This window comes from Lepidothrix coronata, unplaced genomic scaffold (assembly GCF_001604755.1).
Source record: "Lepidothrix coronata isolate B3197 unplaced genomic scaffold, Lepidothrix_coronata-1.0 Scaffold26, whole genome shotgun sequence".
NCBI lineage: Eukaryota > Metazoa > Chordata > Aves > Passeriformes > Pipridae > Lepidothrix > Lepidothrix coronata.
Window position 1 is genome coordinate 1,220,727 of NW_016690206.1, and position 27,227 is coordinate 1,247,953.

General features: G+C 34.7%; 1 protein-coding gene across 6 annotated transcripts in view; it reads right to left on the minus strand.

The window, feature by feature from the left end:
• Nucleotides 1-27,227, minus strand: part of CDH18 (cadherin 18) — a 486,743-nt gene that overhangs the window by 287,495 nt on the left and 172,021 nt on the right. For all 6 annotated transcript variants that reach the window (XM_017809411.1, XM_017809412.1, XM_017809409.1 and 3 more), the window contains one exon: nucleotides 5,015-5,100. The gene's annotated coding sequence lies outside the window, so the exon portion shown is untranslated. The remainder of the gene's footprint in view (nucleotides 1-5,014; nucleotides 5,101-27,227) is intronic.

Below are 27,227 nucleotides of genomic sequence, written 5' to 3' on the forward strand. Positions count from 1 at the left end.
AACTTGAGTATCTTTTAAAACTAAACTCATTTCCCTGTAAGAAATAGAAGGGCCAACTACTCTTTTGTGTGGAAGAGATATTCTTTCTTAATCCATATATTGAAAGAGTTATTTTATGCTATTTAGCCGTTTCATAAGGAAGCAGTGTAAAATAAAACCACAACCAACCGTAACTGTAAGAAATAAGCATCAAAAATCACAAGGATAAGCAAATGTTTGTTGGGAAAAAATAATTCATATTGCTAGCAAACCCACAGAACTGGGAGAACACAGAAATAATAACATTTTGGATAAAACTGACATTTGTGCATTTATAAGTCCTAGATTTCAGGTGCTGTTAGTGACGTGCTAAGCAGCTTCCATGTGTTCTGAAAGAAAAAAATACATGTATGTGTGGTTTTTTTTTCACTTCTGCAATTTCACTGGAATGGTTAAAAATCAATAATCACTTTGAATTATATAGATCCAGGAAAAACTTATAACAGAAGTCTAAATTTCAGTGTCCTTTTGGATCTGTTAGATTTTAAATAAATTCTCATAAACAAAACCAAACAGTGTGCAAATACAGATAGCAGATTAGCGAGTGTCAGAACTAGCCAATTATAATCAAATTTCTGTATACAAAATGACTGACCCCCTGCTGATCACCTAATACGTGCTTTGCAGGTGAGAAACAAACCTGACTTTCACTCCCAAGCTGCTTCAAAGGGTATGGCTTCTGCAGCAGAGCCCACATCAAAGCAGTGCACCATGGCCAAGTGCCAGGACCTTGGTTCACCACCTGCTGCTCTTGGGAGATACTTCAGCCCCCATGAGGTGGGGCTGTGCCCCACTGCCTCTTCACAGAGATACGCCTCCTCTGCACAGGCAGGTTATCAGCCTGGCCATCTCAATTTGGAATCTCCTGCTGCTTTCCTCAACTGAAGTCATAAATACAATTAATTCTTTCCCTTCTTTCTGATTCCTCATGCTGTTTCATTTCACATGTGATCCTCATCTGTACTTCCACTGCTTTAGTCCTAGAGTAGGAAATATCCACCACTGAATTTACAATGGAAAACAATCTTATGAATATCCAATGATTTTCTTTACAACCACAAAAGGGAGCACACAGGCTACTTGAAGATGAGATTGATTTCACAAAAGAGATACAAAATACCTAGTTTTTTTACTTTTAAATGAAAATGGTTACACAAAGGAAAACTGCAGACAGGTTCCAACTAAATTAGCTTCTAGTTCAGACTAGTCATAATAATGACTGACATTTTACTAAGTTTTGACCTTATGTTTAGAATATTGTCTTGAAATGTTTCTAACAGATTTGAATGAGATGGTTGAATATCTGCTATTTTCATGATTTCCAAGAATGCTTGAGTATTGCGGTTGTTACACAATCAAACTATTAAAAATTTCTGACCCTAATGATCAATCTGAAATACTCTCAAAACACTTTTTCTTTTTTCAAGACATACAGGGTGATATGTTTCTGATCAAGTGCCTTTGCCTTTTACATCATTATTTTAAATGTAATCAAATCCTCTTAAGCCTGAGAAAAATGTTGATCTGTTTATACAGATTTTGAAGTAAGAAATTATTTTGTGATTTTTTTCCCAAAATAATTGCAGTTTTTAAAATTACTTTCAGAGTAGAAAACCTTGAAAAGCTCAGAATATATTTTTCATATATTCAAAATCTAAGTTGGCTCTTTTTGTAAGCTTCAATCAACTTTCTTCTTTAAAATGTTTTTCAACTCCATTTGAAAAAACACTTAAAACATTCTGCAATGTTTCTGGATTTTCAGGGAAGTAAAATGCCAATTAGTCTTGCAGTACTTAGGTAGGCTAAAATCCAGTGATGACTAAAAATACATTACTTTAGGCAATTCATTTCTCGGTTTATATCTTGAAAAGTAAGGCCAACATTTAGCAACACTGAATATCAGTTCTGCATTTCAACCTTGCAAGAAGGCTGAGAGTTCCTTTAGCCCTATCATAAATATATATCTGGGACAAGGTAGCTCTTAAACTTCCATTTGCATTTATCAAGTGAGGTTTTCACACAGACATGCAGAAGTTTATAAAAACTCAGAGTGCTCCATATATAAACTATTTTCATGTAGCAATTTTAAAAGGTAAATACATCAAAAGAATGCAGCATGCATTAGTACCTTAGACAAAATTGTAAATGTGCTTAATGTGTGTATAATCATATATAAAGACGAAATATGCATAGGAGCACTGGTCAAACCAGGTGACTTCATTCTAAAGCAGAGAAGTAAAACTAAATCACTGAGTTTGGAACAGAGAAATGTTGGGCTATTAGCCATGGAGCAACCTAATATGGATACACAAGTTACATGTAAAAGTTTCACTTATCTGGTATAGAGTGTCTTTCATTAATTTATTGCACTAGGGTTTATTAAATCAGTAAGGCAGACTATTTCAAAAGCATCATCATGAACTTCATTAGTAATTCCTTGCACTGCTTGCTCAAGAAGGCCTGTATCACTGGGAGAAGATATTAAAGTACGATGTCAGATAAACATAAAATCATTTTTTAAACTGTAGTGTGAAGACTTTGAGGAATGATATATTTGGAGAGCAATTATTTGCTACAAAAATTATCTCTCCCTTATTCTGATTACTGTATAATATAAAGGTTCTCACATGGCAAAGTCAGAGTCCCCTCTGACACGAAGGACGATGTTTACCATGGAAACTACCATAATCAAGTGATTTGAAGTAACTTGGGTAACCTGACCATAACACCATTCTGTAAAATGTCAGAGATTTTGAACTGCAGATTAAATAATCCATTTAAAATCCATTTGAAATCAGATGCTAACCTGTCCATCATATAACCCTCAAAAATGACAGAAATACTAAACTGAACAAGATTAAACAATCTGGAAGATTGAATGAGAAAGGGCAGATAGGTTTTGCTTCTTTTGTATTTCCTCATAATATATTACTTTTTTCCTGCAGTTTTATAATTATTTCTCCATAACTGAAAATGAAGATTTTATAAAGGCTTAAAAAATATGTAATAATGGACAGTGCGTGGGAACATTTAAGGATCAGGCTAGGCAAAAATACATCAATACCACAAGTACATCTGAAGCTAAAACACACTGATTAAAAGATATTCAATATTTTACTTGGCGTCTTGCTTCAGTAAGACCCAGTAAAATGAGATCTGTTTTTATTTACACATTTTTCCTAATGGTTGAATATAAATATATTGCCTTACCATGCTTCTGACAGCTATATGTATTTAACACTGATACAATAAGCTTCTATCCTCGGACTACAAATCAAATACAATCTGCAAGACAAAGTGTGCCCCGAGGAACACATATGTATCTCAGTGGGAGTCAGGAAAATGCAACGGAGACTTTTCATTTATCAGAAAACATTATTCCCAGATGTCACTGGCACGTGTGCAGAGTATCACCAAAAGTTCAACAACAGTGCTAAAGTCATTTTTCTGATACAAAATTTAGGTGTTCTGCCAGATAAGAGAATAATAGGTTAAATATGTGAAAATATATTTGATGATTTCTCTCTTGTCATTCATTACAGTACTTCAAATATTGTTTGAAGGGAAACAAGACTGACAATAAAAGAGAGGTATTTGTGGTTACAAATGCTAGGAGGCAAGAAGGTGCTCTGAATCTATTCATTGTGAATGATATTATACAAAGATATTTTACTGAACTCAACTTCTCAACCTCAAAGTCTGCAAACTTATTATTAAACATTTAAAGCAAAAGAAAAGGAAAGAATCCCAGAGGACAGCAGTCTTGGCCAGGTTTGAGGTTTTAGGGTTTTTTAAGTGGAAAATATATTTTTGGACAAAATCTGTGTATCATACTATAGACTTACATTACTTAACAAGACACAAGATGTCTGTGTCAGTAGCTAAAAGTTCTAAATGGTCTTACTATCGTGTCTAACATGAAAAAATTGCACATATTCGATGGGAATATAAGAAGAGAAAACAGTCTATGCTGGTGAGATACATCTCGTGCAAAAAGAAGGCAGCTTCAGGTGAGGATTGAAGTAATTAAAGATAGCAGAATTTCAGTATTACTGTTGTGAGAAAATGCCTTCTCTAAGAGAAAAACCTTATTATTTGAAACTCAATATATTGAATGAAAGAGAAAACTAGGGTTCAAAGGAGTCCTATGAAAATTAAGCTACACACAAATATTTCCTAAATGTAATAGAAATTATATTTTATTATTTCCAGCATTTTTTTGAATGTAAGAAGATATAATTTGCTCTGTTTAAGCTCTGTTTAACATGCTAAGTGATAACTAGACCTAAAATGAAATTAACATCAACTCCATTTACTTAGTTCCCCACAAGCTTGTTTTGTACATTTACAAAAGTGAAATCCCAATTACTGAGTACAAATATTTTGTAACCGAAAAATAGTGTTAGAAGCTATTTTTACACCTGTGGTAAGGCAGCGATGATTTTCCTTAGCTTATCCTCCATTACTCACTCTACTTACTGATGACTTTCTATTCACAATTTATTTCTATATCGTGCTCTTTAACATCTAGCTGATAGAAATATTTCTTGTACCTATTTAAAACATAGCAATCTATATTGCATACAAAATGGAAAGTTTTTACAGCTTTTTCCTGAACTTTCTTATTTGGAATTTTTCACAGTAACTACGACACATGAAGAAAACTGTGATTGTTGAGTCGGAAAGAACATACAACCTCCAGCTTTTTTACTTTGCATCCGGCTATATCTAATTTTATAGACAGAAAAATAGTGTCAGATAAAAGACAAGAACATTTAAAACCAATACCTCATGCTTATCAAAAAAAAAAAAAAAAAGAAAAGAAAACCAGAAACGTGTATTTTGGATTTTCCTTTCAAATCAACTACAGCTGAAGATGTGAAATAGTCACTGGTGTTCAAAAGCACTCACCATTAGTCTCATACATAGCAGCAAGATTAATAAAAAATTAACAGCATTTCCAAAACCAACATACCTCAAAGACAGTGGTGTCTTAATTCTTCTGAAGAATTACTACTTCAACTGCCTTTTTGTCTTCTGGTCTTGAATTTGTTTTGTAGCCTAGGAAAAATAAATCTCAGCTTACTTTCAAACTGAAAGTATAAGGCTAGACCCACGGGGAAAAAAAACAACCCACTTAATAGCATTGAAGTTAATTCCTCTGTAATCCTACCTCATTATCTTAAGCAAATAAATCTCTGAAAAGGATTGTCTTTTTAAGAGCAAATTAGAAAACTGAATGTCATCTGTGCAGGGAGACATTCTCTTAAAATGTGATAAGTAAGGAAGCTCATAAATAGGGCACTACATAAAAATGTTCCTGTCAGGCAATCCTTAGTAGATTTTCAACAGATGTGTATGTAACTATGATTTCACAAATTCCTAAAATAAAATTTGTCGGCATCATTTACCGCAAACTTTCTAGAGTCTAAGAAAATATGCTCATTTAGATTCTAGAGAAAGAACAATATCATAAAGATACATTCTTTATATATCTTCAATGGCAAATGCTCTAACCACACTGCCCAAGTCAAGAAAGGCAGATGCAGAGAATGGGAGAATGAAGACCCTAAGCCCACTGTTGCAGAGGATCAGGTTTGAGACCATCTAAGGAACATCTAAATGTGCACGAGTCCATGGGACACAATCAGATTAATTTGTGAGTCCTGGGGGAGCTGGCAGGTGGAGTTGCTAAGCCACTATCCATCTTTTTTAAAAAATCATGGCAATTAAGTGAAATCCCTGATGACTGGGAAAAGTGAAATTTAGCCTCTAATTCTAAAAAAGGGAAAGCAGAACATTTAAGGAACTACAGACCAATCTGTATCACCTCTGTGCCAGGCTAGATCATGGAATAGATTCTCCTGGAAACTATGCTAAGGCATGTGGCAGACAAAGGGGTGATTGGTAACAGCCAATATGGCTTTAGGAAGGGAAAATCATACCTGAAAAATTTGGTGACCTTCTGTGGTGGAGCTATGGAGTTGATAGATAAGGTCAGACCAACTGACGTTATCTACCCGGACTTATACAAAGCATTTCATACTGTCCTGCATGGCATCCTTGCCTCTAAATTGGAGAGACATGGATCTGATGGATGGACCACTCAGTGAATAACTGGATGGTTGCATGCAAAGAGTTGCAGTCAATGGCTCATTGTTCACATGGAGACCAGTGATGAGTGGTGTTCCTCAGGGTTTGGTACTGGGGCCAGTACTGTTCAACACTTTTGTCAGCGACATGGATCAAGTGCACCCTCAACAAGTTCGCTGATGACATCAAGCTGTGTGGTGCAGTTCACACACTGGAGGGACGAGATGCCATCCAGAGGAACCTTGACATGATGAGAAGTGGGCTGATGCAAACTTCATGAAGTTCAACAAAGTGAAGCACAAGGTTCTACACCTGGCTTGGGGCAATCCCAGACACACCTACAGGTTGGATAGAGAAGTGATTGAAAGCAGCTCAGTTGAGAAAGACTTGGGGGTGATGATTGATTAGAAACTCAATCTGAGCTGGTTCAACCTGAGCAGTGTGTGCTCATAGCCCAGAAAGCCAAACTGAATCTTGGGTTGTATCAAAAGGACTGTGGCCTGTTTGAAGGAAATGATTCTCCCCCTCTCTTCTGCTCTTGTGAGAGCCCATCTGGAGTATTGTGTACAGTTTTGGTGTCCCCAAATTAAGAAGGATGTGGAACTGCAGGAGCAAGTCCAGAGGAGAGCCACAAAATTGATAAGACCAGATCACCTCCCCTAAAAAGATAGGCTGAGAAAGCTGGGGCTGTTCAGCTTGGAGAAGAGAAGGTTGCATGGAGACCTCATAGCAACCTTCCAGTATCTGAAGGGGGCCTACAGGGAAGCCAGAGAGGGACTGTTTGTCAGGCACTGTAGCAATAGGACAAGGAGTAATGGGTACAAATTGAAAAAGGGGAAATTTAGGTAAAATTTAGGAAGAAATTCTTTACTGTGAGAATGGTGAGACACTGGAACAGGTTGCCCAGGGAAGTTATGGATGCCTCATGCTGGCAGGTTCAAAACCAGGTTGGATAAAGGCCTTGAGCAACTTGGTCTAGTGGAAGGTGTTCCTACCCATGGCAGTGGGGGTTGGGACAAAATGATCTTTAAGGTCAGTTCCAACCCCTTAAGCATTCTATGATTCTATGGTTCTATGATTCTACGTAAAATGTAGCAAGAGTAGCTATTCAATTCTCGTAACTCCCACTCCTGCATGTCATCATAATTTTTTATTTACTGAGAAGAATTTAAAAGAAAGTAAAAAACAAGTAAGGTTATTGTGTTTTTATTTTATTTCCATAAGCATGTAAAATTCAGGAGGCATAATCCCTAGGTGCATCTTAGCACTCATTACACATTTTTAGAAGTGCACGTGGAGTGTATAAGCAGTGAAAAAGCAGCACATGCTATAAAGTGAAATCAGAGACAAACTATTGCAGTAACTATCATTGTTAGAATGTTTTAAGTTTTCTTAGAAAATTTTTACCAATTTGAAGCATGTTTTTGATATATTAGTTAGAAAAAGAAAACATGGGTTATCAAACCCTTGGGAAAAGAAAGTCAATATTATAATAACAAAGATTTTTTTTTCATTAAGAAGAGACCATTCTGTAATTCTGTGATTGCTACAAGTTTGTTTTTAAAATACTTCTGTCTTACTCATCCCGTGAGTTATTCGTTACTTTAAATTACTTTGTTTATCTAGACCAACATAAGTTATTTTAAATAAAAACAACACAGAACTCAGCTTGCTTGAAGTGTATGCATGAATAACAAAACTAATTCAACTCAGCTTTGGAAGATGATTGTGTCGCATGAAACCTTAGCACAATGTGGAAGAAACTAATGAAGACGGTATTCAAATGAAAGTAATAAAAGCTACACATAGCCCAAACAGAAATGAAAAACAACTAAAAAAGGTTCATCAGAGCTTCACTCATACCCACAAGCCAGCAATGCAGCTAGTTAGAAAGAAGTCAGGAAACAAATTTCTAACAATAGCTGATTCTGTCTTTTTACTTCAGTATTTCTCAAAACCAAAAGTATAAAATCACACACACATGTGTTTGGATACATGAAAGCTAATGTACACTTGAGAAACTAAGACAAGGCATCCAGCATTCACAATGTGAAAAAGTGGAATATATTATGCTATCATTTAAGATTTTTTAAGAGCTAGGGAACTGTGCACTTCAGATTCAAAAAATTAAAATAGTCGCACTGCTCCCATTAAAGCAAGATCTTGATTTATAAATATTTATAAGTCAGAGTGGCCTTGACTTGAGGGCTTTCTATTACTTTTTCAAATTATAGTATAATGGAGTCTCATGTAATTTTTCTTATTCCTCCTTTTGATAACAATTTTTTAGACTTTCGAGTTTCAAGATTAACTGATGCCTCTTCATCCATAGGCTATTGTCATCGAAGTGCTGTAACATTTTCATGGTACATTGGAAATGAGATAATAGAGTGACAGTGGTAAAAATAACTCTTGCTTGAAGTATGTATCTTTTAATCGATGTTTAGTGGAAAAGTGGCAACAAAGCAGACCCCTTCTTTCATATTTACACCTTTTTCTTATATAGAGACATTAAGCAAAAGTCTTCAAAAGCATTGTTTCATGGAGCAAGAGCACACATTTAAAAGTAGTTTCTAGTCTCTCACAGAAATCCTTACACCTTCATAATGTTACATTAGTTGGAGTATTTTCATCAGATTTATTGATATTATTGTGTTTGCTGAGATTAAGAAAAGGCCCAGTTCTTTCAGTCAGCTCAATTTTTTTCTGTTTTATTTTCTCCTCACTTTGGTTGGTTGTTTTTTGTCTGTTTTGGTATTTTAAAGGTTCCTATGAAGTTGACATCTTTGTTGTTCATGTATTTGTTCAAAACTTTGAAAACTGATGTTTTCTACTGTATTGTGCTTTAAGAGACGCCATTTAAGTACCACATGCATCTATACTAGTAAAATAATTAAAGACATTTATTTATTTATTTATTCTTAATGATATCAGATTGAAAGACAACCTTGGATTTATTCTAGTCCCTCTAGATATTTGATAACAAAGTCGGATAAAAGTAAGAACATTCAATTATTGCTATAATTGCTTATCAGAACATTGCACAGCTTCCCAAAATAAAATTTGATCAAATTCAGTGGAGCTTGCTTTAGAAAAATTGCATTTTCTGACACAAATATATTCTGTTGTTAAAATTCAGGATGAGTCTAACTATTACTTACTCTCAATTCAGTCTGAGACTTCTGTCTGCAGTGACATTTTAATCTATATTACCAAAAGGACAAAACTGAATGTCTAGCACAAGGAGAAAAAACCAGACTTACTAAAAGGCAAACACACAAGAAAGAGGAATACAATTGTATTAAGCAGAAACAGGACAAAATAGAAAGCAGAGAAACAGCTTTAGATTCACCATAGCAGTATCATAAATTTTCTTCAGAGAATGATAGTGAAAGCAAAAACTGGTATGAGCTTATTTTCCTGTCAAACAGTCAAGACTGATAGCATATAGCTTCCCTTGGATATATAGAAGCAAAAGCTCTGCTTTCCTTTAGACTGCTTGAAGTCTGATGATATTCTTCACGTAAAAAGAGACATCCAAAGATAAAGGAAGCAAACAACTTTTTTAAGCTATGACTTAGAAAATAATTTCTGAGCCCACAGAAGGTCTCACAGTACGTTTTAAATTACACACTGACATACGTCTCTTCTTCATAAAGTATAACCGGGTCTTGGTCTTCTCAGTGAAGTTACAAAACAATTTTTCATTTCCCACAAATTGACTCAATGTTGAAAACAATCTGTGTCTTGAAGGAAAGGAAACGACTTGAAACAACTGAAGGCTTGGTGCTGACTGCAGTTGTCTGTGTATCAGGAGAGCAGAGCAGCCTGCTCCTCTGTCTTAAGAGCAAAAACAAAGAGATGGGAATACAAGAGTGTTTGCAGTAGAACATCAGAAAAGTGCTTTGTTTTCCTCAGCTGATTTTAGTTCTGACTAAAATGTTCTTTAAATTCCAAAAATACAGTAAGTAAACATGTAAAGAAAAAAGAAAAATACTTGTCTGTCAACTGGAACACAATTTTGAGGTGAGAAAACTCACTGATTAATAGTCTGATAAATCATTTACTGCTGTATGATCATGAGCTGTTTTGGCAGATTTTGCTTCAGTTTCCTAACCTGTCAAAAAGGAATAGCAACACTTTTCCCCTTGTCTTTTACTCCCTTTCTTTGGCCCATGAGGGGGTCAGACTCTTGCTGGGGCTTGCATAATGTGATACTAAAGAACTATCCCTGGAATGTCAGCATACCACAGTCAGAAATATACTACAAACAAAGAATGACTGCCTATCACGACAGATAAAAAGACTTTGTGCAAGGTTTAAATATTTATTATTAAAAAATATGAAAATTAATTAGAAATAATATTCTTCTTCAGTCTGATATATCCAAAGTAGATAGAAACTGCAAGCCTGAAGTGATAGATACAGTGTTTCATTAGAAACATCATATAATGCCTAAAAATGGGAGAAAGAGAATCAGAACCAGTGAGATTCCTATATTATAGTGAGCATACCATCCTGCCTGTATTGGCAAGTGGTCTTTTCTTATTTGGAAGAAATTCAGGTGAAAGACAAAATTTCCTCTAAGAAAGCACAAATTCACTTGCTTCACTTGTTTTACTTGGAATTTTCTTTCTCTTCTTTACAGCAAAGGATGTGTATACTATTTAGGAGATCTGAATGGTGTTGAATGATTTTGGATTTCTGAAGTTTACAAATGCCTCCTTTAATAAACCTGGAACACAGCACTCACTGAAGAGATGTCTGGGAAGAAAGATTTTTCTGCTTTCTGTTAATATTATTGGACAAATGTACACTCTCTGATTTCACCAGCTGATCGAGGAATATGAATAGAAACAGAGATTCTACCTCTTCTAGCCAATCATTTCTCTTTTCAGTTTGGAACAGCACACATCAGCATCTGCAGGCACAAAATCAGTCTTTGTTCTGACTTTTTTTCAAGAAAATTAAATTGATTTTTAAGAAAGCATTCTCCATACCACTATGGTATTTTAGAATGGAGTCAGAAATATGAGAAGCAATATTTAAATTTTAGGAGGATACTAGTTTTATACCAAGAGAAAAAATATATTCATATACATAAAATGTTAAAACAAAGTTATTTATACCAATGTAAATTAAAAAAAAAAAAAGAAAAAACCACATCAAAGTAAATATTTTTTAAGAGAAAAGTCTTATTTTTCTTTAAATTTAAGATAGTTTTCTCTTTACTCCTGAAGAAACATTCCATTATTCCATGCTTCTGTGACCAATGGAATCTTCTGTGTATTCATTTCTCCCACATAGGCTTTATCTGTTATCTCTTTATCTTTTCACCTATTGGCTTTATATTGCTTTGTATCTACCTGTACACACTTCTTTATATTCGGGTTGTCCAAATCTGTTGGGCAGGTTACACAGTTCATCTGTAACAATACTTTTAAAGCAACCCAGGACATCATCAGCCTTCTTTGTGTTTCACTTTCCAACTAGTAAGCCCATCTCATATACTGGTGCCTCAGTTTGTTCTTCCCCAGGTCCATGACCTCACACTTACCCTTGTTGAACTTTGTGAAGTTCCCGTGTATTTCTCCAGCCTGTCCAGGTTCCTCTGGATGGCATCACAACCTCTGGCCTGGCAACCACTCCTCCCAGTGTTGTGTCATCGACAAACTTGCTGAGGGTAAACTCTGCCTCATCATCCAGGTAATTAATAAAGATGTTAAGAAGAACTGGACTCATTGTTGACCCCTGGGGTACACTACTAGTTACTGACCTTCAACTAGACTTAATACCACTGACCACCACAGTCTGGGCCCAGCCTTTAGCCAGTTTAAAGTACAACTCTGTCTATTCATCCAATACATACTTCATCAGCTTATTTATGAGGATCATACAGGAAAGAAAGTCAAACCCCTTGAAGCCTAGGTAACCTTGCTGACTCCCCACTGCTCTACACTCATCTACCAAGATGGTCATTTTCTCATGTAAGGTGATCAGTTTGGTCAAACATGATCTTCTGTCATGGCCCATGGACTTATGTACATCAACTTTGCTTAAATATTCAGGTATTAAATACCTGATCCTCTTCCACATCGAGTATAATTTCTGTGCTCCAGGTTTTCCCGTGTCTTCAGGGCTTGAGATTTCTGAAGGCTTTTTTCCATGTCCCATGCCACCAGGTCCCCTATCTTATTAAGCAGAGGGCCCACATTTACCCTATTCTTCCTTTTATCACCTATGTACATCATCGTCTTTTGACATCCCTGACCAGATTCTCTTTCATGTGGGCTTTGTCCCTCCTGACAGCACCTCTACAGGTTCAAACAGCGCCTCTATATTCTACCCAGATCACCTGTCCCTGCTTCCACCTTCTGTATGCTTCCTTTTTGTGTTCAAGTTTGCTCAGGAGATCCTAGCTCATCCATGCAGTGACCTGATATTTTTGGCTGACCTTCTACTTGTAGAGATGGATTGAGAACAGTAAAATCTAAAATTGTTAAAGTATTTATCAAATGATCTTCTTATCAGTGTAACCCATGGGAGGTAAATTCACAAAACTATGCATACAAAGAAACTTTTAATATTTAAACAAAACTTGCAGGAAATCAACACAGTCAGAAGGTAGACTCTACTCTGATAGTACTGTTCTCATTTTTTTCTAAAGGTCCTGTCAGAGAATAAGAGTGCAGCTGCTAAACAGATTAGGGGAATTTAAAGAATCTGTGAAAGAGTGTTGAAGTGTTGCCTCTTCTGTCTTTCAAAAGTGTTTATTATGGTATTTCTGTGAGTCACTTTATTTTCTGAGGATTGTTAAAAAAGATCTCTCCAAGGATGGGTAAGGTTCAGTACGTAAAGCTTCAACAACTGCTGTACCACCCTTCTACCCAAACAGCTAAGAGCTTTTATAGGAGAAAAATTTTTCTCTTTACTAGTAATTCACCTTTGCTTAAGTGCACAACTTATTGCTTTTCAAACTGCAGGTAGTTAGTTCAATTCCCAATAAAGTGAGACTTTATGTACATTCAAGAAGTACTTAAACTAAAGCAACTGATTTAATGCTGCTGTCTGAATCATTGGTGTGCTAGCAGGGGACTCCCATATCACTAGTTTAAGAACTGCTACTCAGTCATTAAGGAATTTTTCAAAGTGCTGCACCAGCACTCAGGGAACTTCAAAGCATAAAGAACTTCTTCTGTACCCAGTTAGTTACTGACACTTCTCAATTCCTGTGACGTTTTACACACATTTTGCAAAAGTGCCAGAACTGCACAATGTAAGGAAGAAATAAACCATCAGGCCTTCAGTATTCATTAAGTATTTTTAATTATATATTAAGTTTTGCAACAATTGCAGTTATCTGGATTATTCTGTTTGAAGACCTACTCCTCAGAGATATGCAGTATTATAGTAAGGTAATAAATTATCACCTCAGTCAGACTACTCAATCTGGTCTGTGAAGGATATGTGTACAAGAAAGGCACAGAATACAGTCAGTGACTGTCTTCCAGCAAAGAGCACTTTTTGCATTTTAATATTTCTTTTCTTGGTGCCCATGTGAAATCTTGTAACAAACATAAATAAGCCAAACAAACTGTATTCTGTGTAAATACACCCACATATGTTTTATTATATGTACTCCCACACTTACATAGGCAGCATGCTGATAATTTTGAGTGGAACTGTTGTGCTTTTAGTGTTCTTTCATTTAGGTAGGTAACATGGACAACTCTACAAAAGCTAACTTTACTAAAAATCTTACGTAAAATGAAAAGCATAAAAATTTGGGAAAAAGCATGGGGAAAAAATTATCATCACCACCACCTGCTGCACTGGACTCTCTCCCATTTAAAAAGTGATTTCTTCAAACAGGCAAATTAAACTTAGATTAGCTACTTATATGTTCTCTTTCTAGCTCAAAATCTATCTGCCACTGCTAACATCCAAAATGCCATTTTTGCATAGTCTCCCTAAAATCCTTGTGCACTTCTATCTTCTCTGAAATAAGAGCACACAGCGCACAACTTCCACTCAGAATTATTCCAGATAATTCAGCAGGAATGATGACAGTAGAGAGATAACATATTTGGTTATCCCTTTCAATTAGCAGTCTGAGTTGCAAGAATTGCCATTTAGGATCGCTCCTGCCTTTCTCCTCCTTTGATCCTGGAATAATACTAGCAGGTAGAAACAAATATGTTCTTGCTGAAGTACTTCTTCATTTTCTTTGGAAGAATATAGAAATTATAGGCTGAGAGTTTGTTACTGTTTTCCTCTTTTATTTTTTATAATGGAATAAGAACCTTTTGGGTAAGAACACAACAATGCAGAGTAACTTTCATCTTCAGGGTAAAGAGGACACTTTTCATCTTAAGGACTACAAAGGTAGTGAGCAACATATAAAAGTAATATACTAGGAGTCCTTCTCTTACCCCAAGACCCTGAAAGCAACCAAAAGGAAAAAAAGTGACCAAAATCTCAAAAAAATAATGCGTATCTGTTAAAAAAAAAGTAAAATCAAAGTCTAGATTCATTCTAGTGTTACTAAGGATGTAGAACTCTCAGGCTACATTACAGTACCCCCTGTTTGTGGGTTAACTGTGTCCTTCACATACTCAGTACCATAATGACTTCTTAGAGTCGGTGTTGTCTCAAAGTTCTCATTGGTATTAAAACGATGAAAAATATCTGTACAAATCTTAACCAAAAATAAACTTGAGTGAATTTATCAGATTCTTCTAATAATTCATTTTCTTTTCATTATGGTTCCCACATTTTATACTGTGTTCATCTTAATAAGATTACATTTTAAAGGTGCCTTACTAAGTATCTGAATTTACTCATAAGATTATTATCATTATTTATATGTTCAAGGGTTTGGAAAATAGAACCTGATAAGGGTTACGTTTACACACACACTGTCAGTCTCCATAAAGTAACTTAACAGATTGAAGATGGATTAATCTGCCTCTAAAATATCTTAATCAACTAGTCATTTAGACCTTCTTTAGAGTCAGTGGAGGAAAACAGATGTTTGTAACAGCTCAGAATTTCCATCAGTTATAAAAGCTATGTCCAGACTCACCAGCAAAAATGATTTTTATGTAAATATTTTGTTCCTCATGCTGGAGCCAGAAGAACCTTTTAATTTCTGAAGCTTAAGTTCTAGGCCTGCCTCCCAGAAACTTTAGAACAATGTTACACCTACAGTTATGGTATTCTGTATTGCCTCACAACAGATGAAAAGGTTCCAGAACTGAATAGCTGAAACCTATTGTCTCAGATATGCTTTAGTGCAGCTGAAGTCAGCCATGGAAGGCAAATCATACAAAGACAAATTACTCTCCCAGTATCACATCCCTTGTCCTGTCTCTGAACGACACATATTCCTAGAAGTTTTCATGAGTGCTGATCTCCCTCTCCAATCTTTCTCTTACTAATATCATGTTCTGTTATATACTTTTTTTCATTTTAAGAAAACACATCTCATTCCAAAAGTCTTGCATGCATACTTAGAAGGTCTTTCAGAAGAAAAAGTAGGTAACCAGATAGATTTCTATCTATTTTAGATAGAAATACAAAATTTGCTATAGCATACCAATCCTTTAGGCCTTTTTTTCTTTAAAAATTGCTTAGTGTGTCCAATGAAAACACAGAAAGCTTTTTGATACCTGTACATTAGCAGTTATCAGTAAAAACACAGTATGAACAAGTTGTTTCACAAACAGGAAAACATCCTTTGTTCTTATTTTTATGACACTGACATCAGCTCCCAAGCATCCCTATCACACCACTACTAAACAAAAGATTGCACATGCTGTGCCTGCAGCTATTTGTGCACTGAAAGGATAGTTAGAAGAAATACGATGATTGGTTGATGAACTGCTACAAACAGTATGTGTGATGCTCAAGTCCTATCCTGTCTGTCCTCCCCTCAAGGGAACACTGAATCTGCCCCCCAATTCAATTCTTTAACCAGTTTCCACACAAATAAATACAAACCTAATGACCTTTGAGATTTTTTCTGTACTTTCACCTTCACTAGATACTGGCAAACCACTTCAGGAAGGACTCGCAAATAGAAGCAGGCAGCCTTGTTAAATGACGTTTAGAAAGGAAAATAAGCCAAGAGTACCCTAAGCATTCAGTTAAAATGTAGATGAAGAATTCATTTTATATAAAAGTAGTAAAAAAGTAATTATAAATTGTAGGACAATACACACTGATGGACTATAATAGCTATGCAGATTCTGTTCTGCCGCTGTGCCAAGATGGTGTTGATTGATTGAGCTCAGTGCAGCACTGTGCATGAGAACTAGTTACAAAATCGTTCTTCACACTATGCTTGCCATATGTACAGGCTTTTTGCTTAAATAAACTGTCTGAGCTGTCAGTACAATTTTAGCACACTTGAAAACAGAATGTAAATTCAAAGCCTACGATTGCGTCCGTAAGACCATATGGTCATAACCATGGAACATACAGGGAGTAAATGCAACAGGTAATCCAAAATCTTTCCCAGACCTATAACATTAGTTTAAAAAATTAACTTAATCACTTATCATTTGAATTTAAATGAGTCAGTATCTGTTTTTATGAAATGGCACACATGTAATATAATAAATCCTATAATAATATCCTAATAATAATAATCCTATAATAATGTCCTAAGTAAAATAACAACCCCCCCAAAAAATCAAGTAAAGATCTAAGAGTCCCTCAAAGAAAATGTAATAAACCACAAAGATCTAAAAGAAAAAAATCTATCTTTCTACATCATGATTATTCTGAAGTCATCTATTTCAATTTTATTTTCCGCATCACAAACTATAGTTGAATTTTATTGCTTCATGGACATTTGAAGTAAAATAAGTTATTTCAAATAATGTGAGATGAATTTTGTGGAAGAGCATTCTCATTTTATAATTCAAAGTACAAGGTAAGAAACGCATAGTAACTGAAAAGATGTGATGCATTTTTCACTTGAATAGTTTCCAAATGATTGTTTTCCTCTAAGCCAATATCAAGTTCACAGTCTTAAGTGACTATAGTTTCACCTGGTCTGAATTCTTCAATAATAAATATGTTTCACTTTTGGTTAATTTTCTTTTCTAGCAGTAAAAATTTTTTCGTGTATATTTGATCCATCATTGGAGAAAAATAGATATAATATAAAAAATTGAGTTGGAATGTTAAGTTTTTAATTAAAAATTAATAAAGATAGAAGTATGTTAAATTATCTGGAGAAGATAATTATAATCATAACCTTACTTATGATAATAAAAGTGAAACTAAAGAAATGACTGAGTTGAAGCTATGACTGAAGTAAAATAGAAATCTAGGAAGAAAAATCTTGATTATTGAAAAGCACATTGGAATGAAATGTATAAATGCAAAAAATATGTTTTCAAGATATAAACCCTAAAACAACACACTTTTCCTTCTCTTTCAAAATAAAAAAATACTACTTTTGAGATCAACACAAATATTTTCACGTACAGTTATGAAATAAATGCCAATTAATTATTGATATATTATGTGTGCACATAACATCACACTAAACTGTTTAAAAAATTACATGCAATTATCAATGTACTGCTTTATTTCCTTAAAGAGCTTATCCTATTAATAACAGATAATGAAAATTACTATTCATAACCACTGAGTAACCAGTTTGTTTCAGAAAATAGTAAGAACTACTAGATTCAATTTCTATGTGATGACAGCAGTCCTACTCCGGAAAAAAAAGGAAGATCTGTATTTTTTTTTCTTGGTCTCTTCTTGTAAAAGGAAATCTCTCTAAACTGTTTTCAACTTCTTGTGACTAGACCAACAAAGGTGAAATATTGACTTATTTTCTTCTCCTTCAATATATACTTAATATTAAGTATATACTTAATATACTTAATATATAAGTGACTTTATCACTTACACAGACTTTCGCTCCCGTTTCCAAACACATTTATATCAACTTGTTATGTGCCAGTATTGTAGCATTCCTCAAACTAAAACTATCTTCAGATGTTTCTTGGTCAGTCAAACGTAATTGCCTTTTCTGTTGGTAGGAATATTTCATACGCCACTATCTCACAACCTTTAAATAAATAAGCAATTCACAGTGGTGAAATGAAAAATAAATAAAAGAGGTATCACAACTATTAAGAATAACTGAAGTTCAAAAAAACCCCCACCAAAAACCAACACCAAAACAAACATAAATCCACAAATAAAACCCACTTGTATCTTTAAGCCAATTCAGAAAATTTAGAGTAGCATTTTCCCCAGAGACAAACTATGATAAAGACAGTGAATGCAATTAAACCATCTTGTCATCCTCCCAAGTACTCCATTTTCTAAAATGTGATACGCATGTGCATATTCAAGTGTAGACAACTTCAAATCTGTGGCTTAGGTAAATAACAGCATTCAAGGTGTAGAAAGCATACCCTCAATTATGCTACAAATGATACACAGCTGGCAATAGAATTAGCAGCATCTGCAGCTAAACTGGTACGATTTTACTTCGTCTTCCAGATGAATCATACTTGTAATCTAACCAGCTGCAACAGTTGGATCCTTTATTTTGTACTACACATGGCCTAAATTTCATTTTCTAAAGTTTTTAGCAGAGTGTGTGTTCCTGTATGCTTGGCTGACATTTATGATCTTAAAATACAACAATTAGCAAACTAAGTGAAAGAAGCCAGAGTATTAACCTCAGTAGCTTGCATTCTACATTTTGAAGTTCATGAAGAAAATATCAATGACCGCAATTTGTGAATGACTAGAATTCAAGTAACACCATGGCCTTTGAAAAAGACCTGCAAGACATTCTCATCAATACCTATGATTCATCTGATTATATGTAAGGCTGAGTCAGAGCAGAACTAATGGATTACTTTGCCTGGATCATTACTTAGTAGAAAAGTAGTCTGCTGGCTGAGATAATTTCTTTTAGAAATGTTTTTTGCTAGAAAACACTGTAGATAAAAAGAAAAAACTTGAAAAAAAAACCAAACAAAAAAAATCCCCAAACAAAACCAAAATACCAACCTAAAACCAAAAACTTGTGAAAAATTTAATGGAATAACATCAAAGTCACCCTTTCTCCAAGTATCAGCAAAAATTGCTGTTGGATTTATCGCTGTTGCTTTGCTCAGTTCTGATCACTTTTAAATTTTGTTACTCATCACTGAAGAATATTTGTTGAAAATCAGTAATTTATACTTACTTTTACATTTTATTCCCAATTATGATACAAAGCGGAAAAAACATAATGGCAAGTTTTGGTAAGTATGCCTATTCTTAATTTCTAGTTAACAGGTTTCATTGGCAGTTGTCATCTCTTCAGCTGCTTGACTAATCATAGAACTAGTTTGTACACACAGCAGATTATCATTACTCCAAAGCTCCTTAGACACAAGATTTAGATGTGTAAAAATTGTTTCATACAGTCTTATGTAACAAATAGTGGTTATTGCACAATGAAATCAATTGATAATTTTAGCTTTGACTAATTTATTTGTTCCCTTAGGAAAGAAATAAACAAACAAAAAAATCACATGTAGCTCAATGAAATTCTTTCTACCTAAGATGGATTTATATTTTAAAAATATAATCTCAAACCTGTTTCTGGAACTATGACCTCAATTTTTAAATGCCTGTTTTATATTTGAAGCTTTGCTTAACACAGCCTCTGTTTACATAAGAAGATTCTTACCCTTCCAGCCAAAATTTAAGGCTGGGAGAAATAACATGTGCTTGACACTGTTAACTGGTCCCAAATTTATATCTTCAGTATCCTTAACTTTTCTGTAGTTACAAAACCTGCATAACTCAAGAAACACCGTGTTCATATAACTGCCTTTTTGAGTGTCACAATTTCTTACATATATTCAAAAATACTGGTAGTCTACATCTGCAAAACAGATTAATCTGAAGACAAGTATTTTCTTGCCTATTCAACAAAGATACCAATAGTTACTTTAATACGCTTCCAAAACTCCCTCCAGCAAGCATAAAGCTAATACAGAATTCTGCCAGGAGCTAGGGCATCTCCAAAGCAAAAAACACTCCTGAACTACATTCTTTCATACTCTCTGTGTAGGATGAAAGGGAGGGGGTGTTATAGCAGTTGTTTTTTGCTGCCACATGGGACACTGAGGTTGCAGAAGGCATGCCAAGGTGAGCATGGCACTGTACCAGCATTACTCCCTCCAAACCTTTCTCATCTGGGTCACCCACAGCACCTAAGCCTCAAATGTAAAAATGTATTTTTTAGCCCTGGAACCCCTGGAGCTGTAGGATTTGTAGGTCTTTTGACCCTAAACCTAATGGCAGCTTGGATGTGAGGTTGAGGGGCATCTGAGTCTTAGGTCTTGTGAGTGACCCAGATGAGAAAGATTTGAGGCGAGTAATGTTGGTGCAGCGTCACTCTCCCCTTGACATACCTTCTGCAGCCCCAGTGTACCTAGATCTGTAGGCTTTGTGCCTCTCTGAACCCTAACCATAATGCATTTTCATTAACAGGTTAATTTACATGGCTGCTAAATGATCTTTGAAATAACCTAGACTTAATAATTTTAAAAAAATTAAGTCAAATACAAAATTAAAAAAAAAGAAAGAAACAACACAACCCATTTATTTAATAACTTAAATTTATTAACCCATTTTATTAACCTAAATAACCTAAATTAATTCCCCATAAATACATTAATAAAATATCTGGTTTACACAATCATAGATATGTGAAGACAATTCAAGTTTGAAATAAATTTTATTTCTATAGCTGAAATAAGTGTGGCTTACCTTCTCCCAAAATTTAAGTTACTTTCTCTTGACAATTTATCACATCTAAAGTTCTTTTTCTATGTATTCTAGGGACAGAAATTTTGAACCTGTTAAAGGTAACTTTTGAACCACAACAGGATTAGAGTAGTTATCACTTGATTAGGAGAAAGTCCAAAGAACTTGTTTAGATATTACTTCAAGGTTTAATTAATTCTAAATTTACCACCTGTAGACTTTTTCAATATGTCCTAAGCAATCTGTTCAATTCATTAGTCCCAATTTCTCTTCAAATAGCTATTTACTTATTGCAGCTGCTTCATTTTCTGAAGGCAGTGATACTGCAGTTCTTCTAAATCAACAGTGTTGTACAACACAGCCTTCTAGTGTAACTAGCATTCCTTTTTTATCTGTCGAATTTCAAAAATCAACAACTATTTACAAATAGAGATGCTATAGTTTAATGTTACTATGTTCATAGAACAGAGTGGTGTTGATTTCAAAAGGTCCTGATTTCTTTTTGCAAGAGAAATGCCATCACTGAAAGGAAAGGTCTGTGTTTTATTAAAAAAGTCACAAAACTGCCAAATTGAAACAAAAAGAAACATAACAGAGCCAGAATCAGATTTTGAATAGTTCATTTATGTAAACACACAAAAAAAATTGTCTTGCATGACTGTCCTTAAACAAATACAGATTTTTTTACAGTCCACATACAGTCAGCTCAAGTAATCTAGAAATTTCTGAGAAAAGAGCAAGAATAATGCAAATAGAACCTAAAGCCTTCCACTTCTTCCTATATGCAGAGTTTCAGACATAATTATTCTGACACTACAGAATATTTAAGTGTATCTATAAAGTAGCACAGTGGTCTGACGGTGAAAAGTAATTTGCTGAAATTATTATTCTTTCAAGTTGATACATAATATTTTGATACACAACAAACTGTCTCGAAATATGAAGTTTTTTGAGATCCACATATGCAAAGCTGTTGGTCTTGATGACAACACACCACTACATATCAGCAGAGCATCAAATCAGTAATCACATTGCTTGTTCTGATACATAAGTTGAAATTCTGAGGAAATTAGTTGGGTACACAAAAGTAGAGAGATTAACTCAGACCATTAAGCAGAAACCAGCTACCCCAATTGCAGGTCATTCTTCACTTTCTTCTTCTAATATGAACTGAACAAAAATCTGGATATCTAGAAGTATTTTAAGCCGCATTTCAGTAATGATTTGGAAGAGAAATAAAAATGTGTCATTTTCTCTGTCTACAAAGGAATAACAGATTATTCTACTTGAGTATAACCTGAGAGTACTGGCATTGGTCATCCATTTGCAATTTTCTTCTACTGTCCTCACAATCAGTTTTCATCTTATCTGTAGTTTTTGTTTAAAAGAGACTTTACTTATTTTATTTAAAGATACTTTAAATAAAGAATGGAGTATAACAGTAAGAAAGAAAAGAGAACAAAGAATCAATGTCTCTATACAAAACACTGATGATCATTCGCTAGTATTTCATCTAGAATAACCTGTATATTTTTGGTCAGTTTGCTCAATGCATTTGAACTGAACTAAGAGCCCAGAAAAGCTAGTAACATACTAATGGAATTGCAGGGACTTTTCACACAAGAAAACTAAGGAAGCTTAACAAAATTAAGGCCAAGAGGAAAGTGATTGCTCTCCAGAAATTCATTACGTGCTACAGGTTTGGGACAGAAAATTATTTAAAGTAAAATAAATTAAAGATAGTTATAGGGAACTTTAAAAGTAGATTTAAAGATTCCCAGTCTCTCACAAACAGAATCTCCAAGGCTTCCACCTGGCAGTTTCTGGCCAGCAGCTGCAGTCCTTATGTCAGGTATCTCACCATAATGGGACTCTTCAAGTAATCGACTGACTAAGGAAGCCACTTGGACACCTACAAACAATACATTAATGTTCTTGATTAAACTGAGATGTTCCCATATCTACCTGAAGCCACCTGTAATTCAGACATGAATACTGACTTCACACACTTTTGGCCAAGTGTTTAACTGAGTGTGTTGCTCATCCACTGGCAACTTGTCCATGGCAGTAAAGTAAAGGAACACTCTTTTCCTCAGCATTTCTTTCCTCCCTTACCACTGGCCTTGGCATACAAAGTCAAACATTCACCCTGTCTCGCTGTGCATGAAGTACTCTGGGATAACTGTGGAATCTAGCCAGTGCTTAAGGCAAGAGAGCCATCCCTGATGTGGCCACAAGAGCCAGGGACACAGAAATTATAAAAGTAAGATTCATGTTGCAACCATCCGCAAAAAGGGTCAAAAGAATAATCATTGAAACATACAGGCTCGTGAACCTGAATTTCATCCCTGGAGAAAATCACAAAGGAAGTCCTCTTGGCTTGCAGCGCTTCTTCAGTCCTCCAGAGTAAGCCTTGAGAGACTAAAGGGCAGGGCAAAGGTGATAAGAACATCAAAAAAAGGAGTAGATCCTCAGAAAGTTTGTATTTGTCTCCTTTTAACTGAATAGATTGAACTGAATTACAAGTTTTAGCATTATTGTAACTGGATTAATAATTATTCTTTTTAGATTAAAAATTAGACTGTAGCACTCAACAAGACTGTCTCAAATTGATGGGAATTCAAGCAAGCTAATCTGAAACTTGGATGCAAAAAATTTGTAACAATTTTATACTTACCACTTTCACTTCCCACTCAATTGTCTTCTTCCAGAGATAAAAAAATAATTAAACTAAGTAATAACATGACAATACTGAAATGCTTAATCTATATCTGATAACTCCTCTTTTTGTCTTGCATTACTTTCCTATATCAATGCTATTCTAATGAAGACCCTTTCCTTCTGATAAGCTAAGGACATATTTGATTTGTTATAGCTTGAACTACATAAATTAATTTAAATACTTTTAAAATGTTGATCATTACTAACTGTCTTATCGTGCAGTCAATCATGCATATTTTTTCCACAGCTGCTCCAATCACTAAGGGAATTACATATGTTTATCCTGGGAGGTGGGTAAAGTCAGGATTTGGTTTCAAAACTGACTTACATAGGGGAAGGATACTGCTAATAAGCTGAATGGGAAAAGCTGAAGCAAAAGCTTGAAATGGGGTAGGGGCATCCAAATATTATTGAATTCAGAAATCAGCAGGGCAGTGCGCAGCAAAGAACCCCTTCCTGACAGAAGGAAGAAATTCTTAGTGAGGTAACAGGGACATTATCTTGGGGACACTCTTGAGGACGTTCAGATGGAGAAACTGCCTTTCCTACGGGTTAGACAACCTGCAAAAATTTTAGGTTTTGTTCCTGACTTCCCCCCATTGGTGATCATTAACAAATATTACAGCTCAGTCAGTCTGCTTTGAACAAGACTTCCCTTCAGCATTTGCAGGAACTTCATGGAAGAAACACTTCTTGTTGAGTTCCAACAGACACAATGAGGAAGGTTTTTTCCCCTACAGAAAGAAATAAAAAAACCCACCCAGAACAATTTTCTGTCATGGTTAAAAATTAAAAAAAACAAATAATAAACAAAAAACCCAAACCACAACCAAAATAAACCAAAACCCTGGGAAAAAGGATGATGTGGCCGCAGTTCAAACACTGTAAGTATGTATACGTATATACTACATATACAGTCAAATTTCATTTCATCTGTTGTTATTATATCTAAAAAAGGCTATTATCAGTGTTCACTGAGGTCAAACTTTTTATCTGGCATCTGGTACATCTTGTTTAGCTTAGCTTACAACTGCATATGAGCAAAAAATCTTTTTTTTTTTCGTACAGAAACAATCAGACCACTATAAAAAAGACAATTTATCTCAATAAATGCCTTCATTTTTCACTGTGGGAGATTCCTGTATCTTTATACTAGTATAAAAAATCCAAACTAACTCAGCAATGTCTAACAGCAAAAACACTGAACACACTGCTTCATATGAAAATATGAAAATGCTCATGAATATTTCAGGCAAAATTCAGTGTCAAGGGATAAAAGTTCATAAAATTTCACAGCCTGGAGACATGATTAACTTTTAGAAATAGCTTCTGTTTACTAAAACACAAGAGATTAATTCAGTGCTTCAAAGTGAAGAACTTTAATGTGAGAACCGGACTGTTCAAATTATAGATTGCTAAGAAAGGTGGTTGAAGCCAAAGGATGTGTGTGCCGTGTTAATCCTTTGGTTACAGCAATTATTGAAAGGCCTTATTAGGGATCCAGGTTTTCCACCCTCAGTCTCCATCTCTACGTAGACAAACTCAGGCATTAAGCAGGTGTTTATCTAGAATCCTCTAAAACTACATTTACAATTAAAGAGGAAAAATATTTAAGTAACAAAAAATCATCATGCCAAACCAACACTGTACTTTAGTATTGGTATTATAAGGCAGTATTACAGGATATCTTCTTCAAATAGAATTTGTAATGGTTGTGCACCATAGGAACAGGGACATAATGAAGTAGCTGCAACCTGTTTTGGGGCAGCAAACACTGCAGCCCCTTGAAATAATAACATGATAAGGAATTTTATTTGGCTACTGTGAACTCAGAAAATCAGACTTTTTCTCTGTGGAATGAAATTTGCTGGTTTCCTATTATGGATTTAAAACAAACAAACAAACCCTAAAAAAATCAAAGTGAAAACCAACTAATGTTTTGCTTACATGTTCTACTCGATGTAACTCCATAAATCCAAATATCTTCAGAACTGGTACCTCATAATGCTTTTTTTCCCCTTGAGATTGGCCTCTTATTAGAAACTTCAATAAATCTGCAACTAAAGCAATGCATCAGTGCCCCTGAGGAGCTGTGACTCTCACATCTATTGAACTAGGCAGTTTATTTTATTATACGCATGTATAGGCATGAGATTTAAAAAGAGTTTGCTTTGCAGTGTTGGTTTTTTCCTCTGTCCCAATAGAAATATATTTCTCTATTTAAATATCATATGATTTCTTCATATGATACTTCTTTCCTTCCTGACCTGTTCCTTTAACTGATTTAAGTAGTTGGGTTCTAAAGTTTAGGTTTTTCCTCTGCCTTTTTTCCTGTGTGTTTGAAATGTACAAAGCTAAACTGACGATCCTGAAATCCAGACAAATTATCTTTTTTTTCTTCTTTTCAAGTATATATTATAGAAAGGGAGATTGTGTTATTAATTCACAGAATATTCACAGAATATTCTGAGTTGGAAGGCACCCACAAGGATCGTTAAGTCTAACTCTTAAGTGGATGGCCCATATGGGGATCAAATCCAGGACCTTGGTGTTATCAGCAACATGCTCTAGCCAACTGAGATAATCTCAGGATTGTAACAGATAACAGTCATTTTTGTCTTTTTAATGTGTTAATAATTTTATTACAATTATAAAGTAAGACATTCTCAATAACTCTTTCAAAAGGAACAAGTCATTTGTTTCAGGCACTGAAAGTCACAATTTCTAGTGAAAAATAACTAATTTACTAATAAAAATATTATAAACATAAAACACATAAGGTTTGCGGTAAATTAGCTGTGATATATTTAAAATAAGTACTTTACTACCTACATGCTTGGTATAAACCAGTTACTTCTAAACTGAATCCAGTTTTTAAAAAATTAGGGCAAACTTTATTTATTTAGAGATGTTATTTTCAGTATAATTTATGAAAAAAAAATTTCAGTATTTTTTTACTGCAGCATACCATAACAATTTTAGTTTTCTTCCCTGTTCAGAACTCTCAGGAATATATTTGATTGTGCTAGTGGAGTTAGACAAAATGGAAAGCATGCAGTTTTTGGAATTAATCTTTAAAATATACTGTCCTGCTTGAAATGTTATCAGTAATAGGTACTCTTATGGCTAATGGTATTCCCATTATTCTCCATTTATGGTTCCATTGAAATAGTCATCTTTGGGTTTTTTTCTGTAACGGAAACAATAGTGCTTATTACATTTTGTCTGCTCCAGAGAAGAGCAATTCTCTGATATGAGCTAGTTCAGATGAAAGTTCTTTTCTTTATAGAGGCTTGATTTTCGTATAATTTAGTATTAGAATTATTTTTTTTTGTTAAAGAATATTCAATCAACTCTTCTTCATGTTGAAATATAACTGTAGGAGTAAAAAGTAAAAGATAGAAAGCACATGAAAGGGTGAAAAAAAAAATAATGAAAATAACATTCACAGAATGGCATTCCAGCCATTGAATGGCACATGTATGATGTTGTAGTGGTTTGGACCTTGGCTTTTCCCCCAGAGGCTGAAAAGTGGTAGACCCCAAGGGGTGGAAACCCCTAGAAGTTTT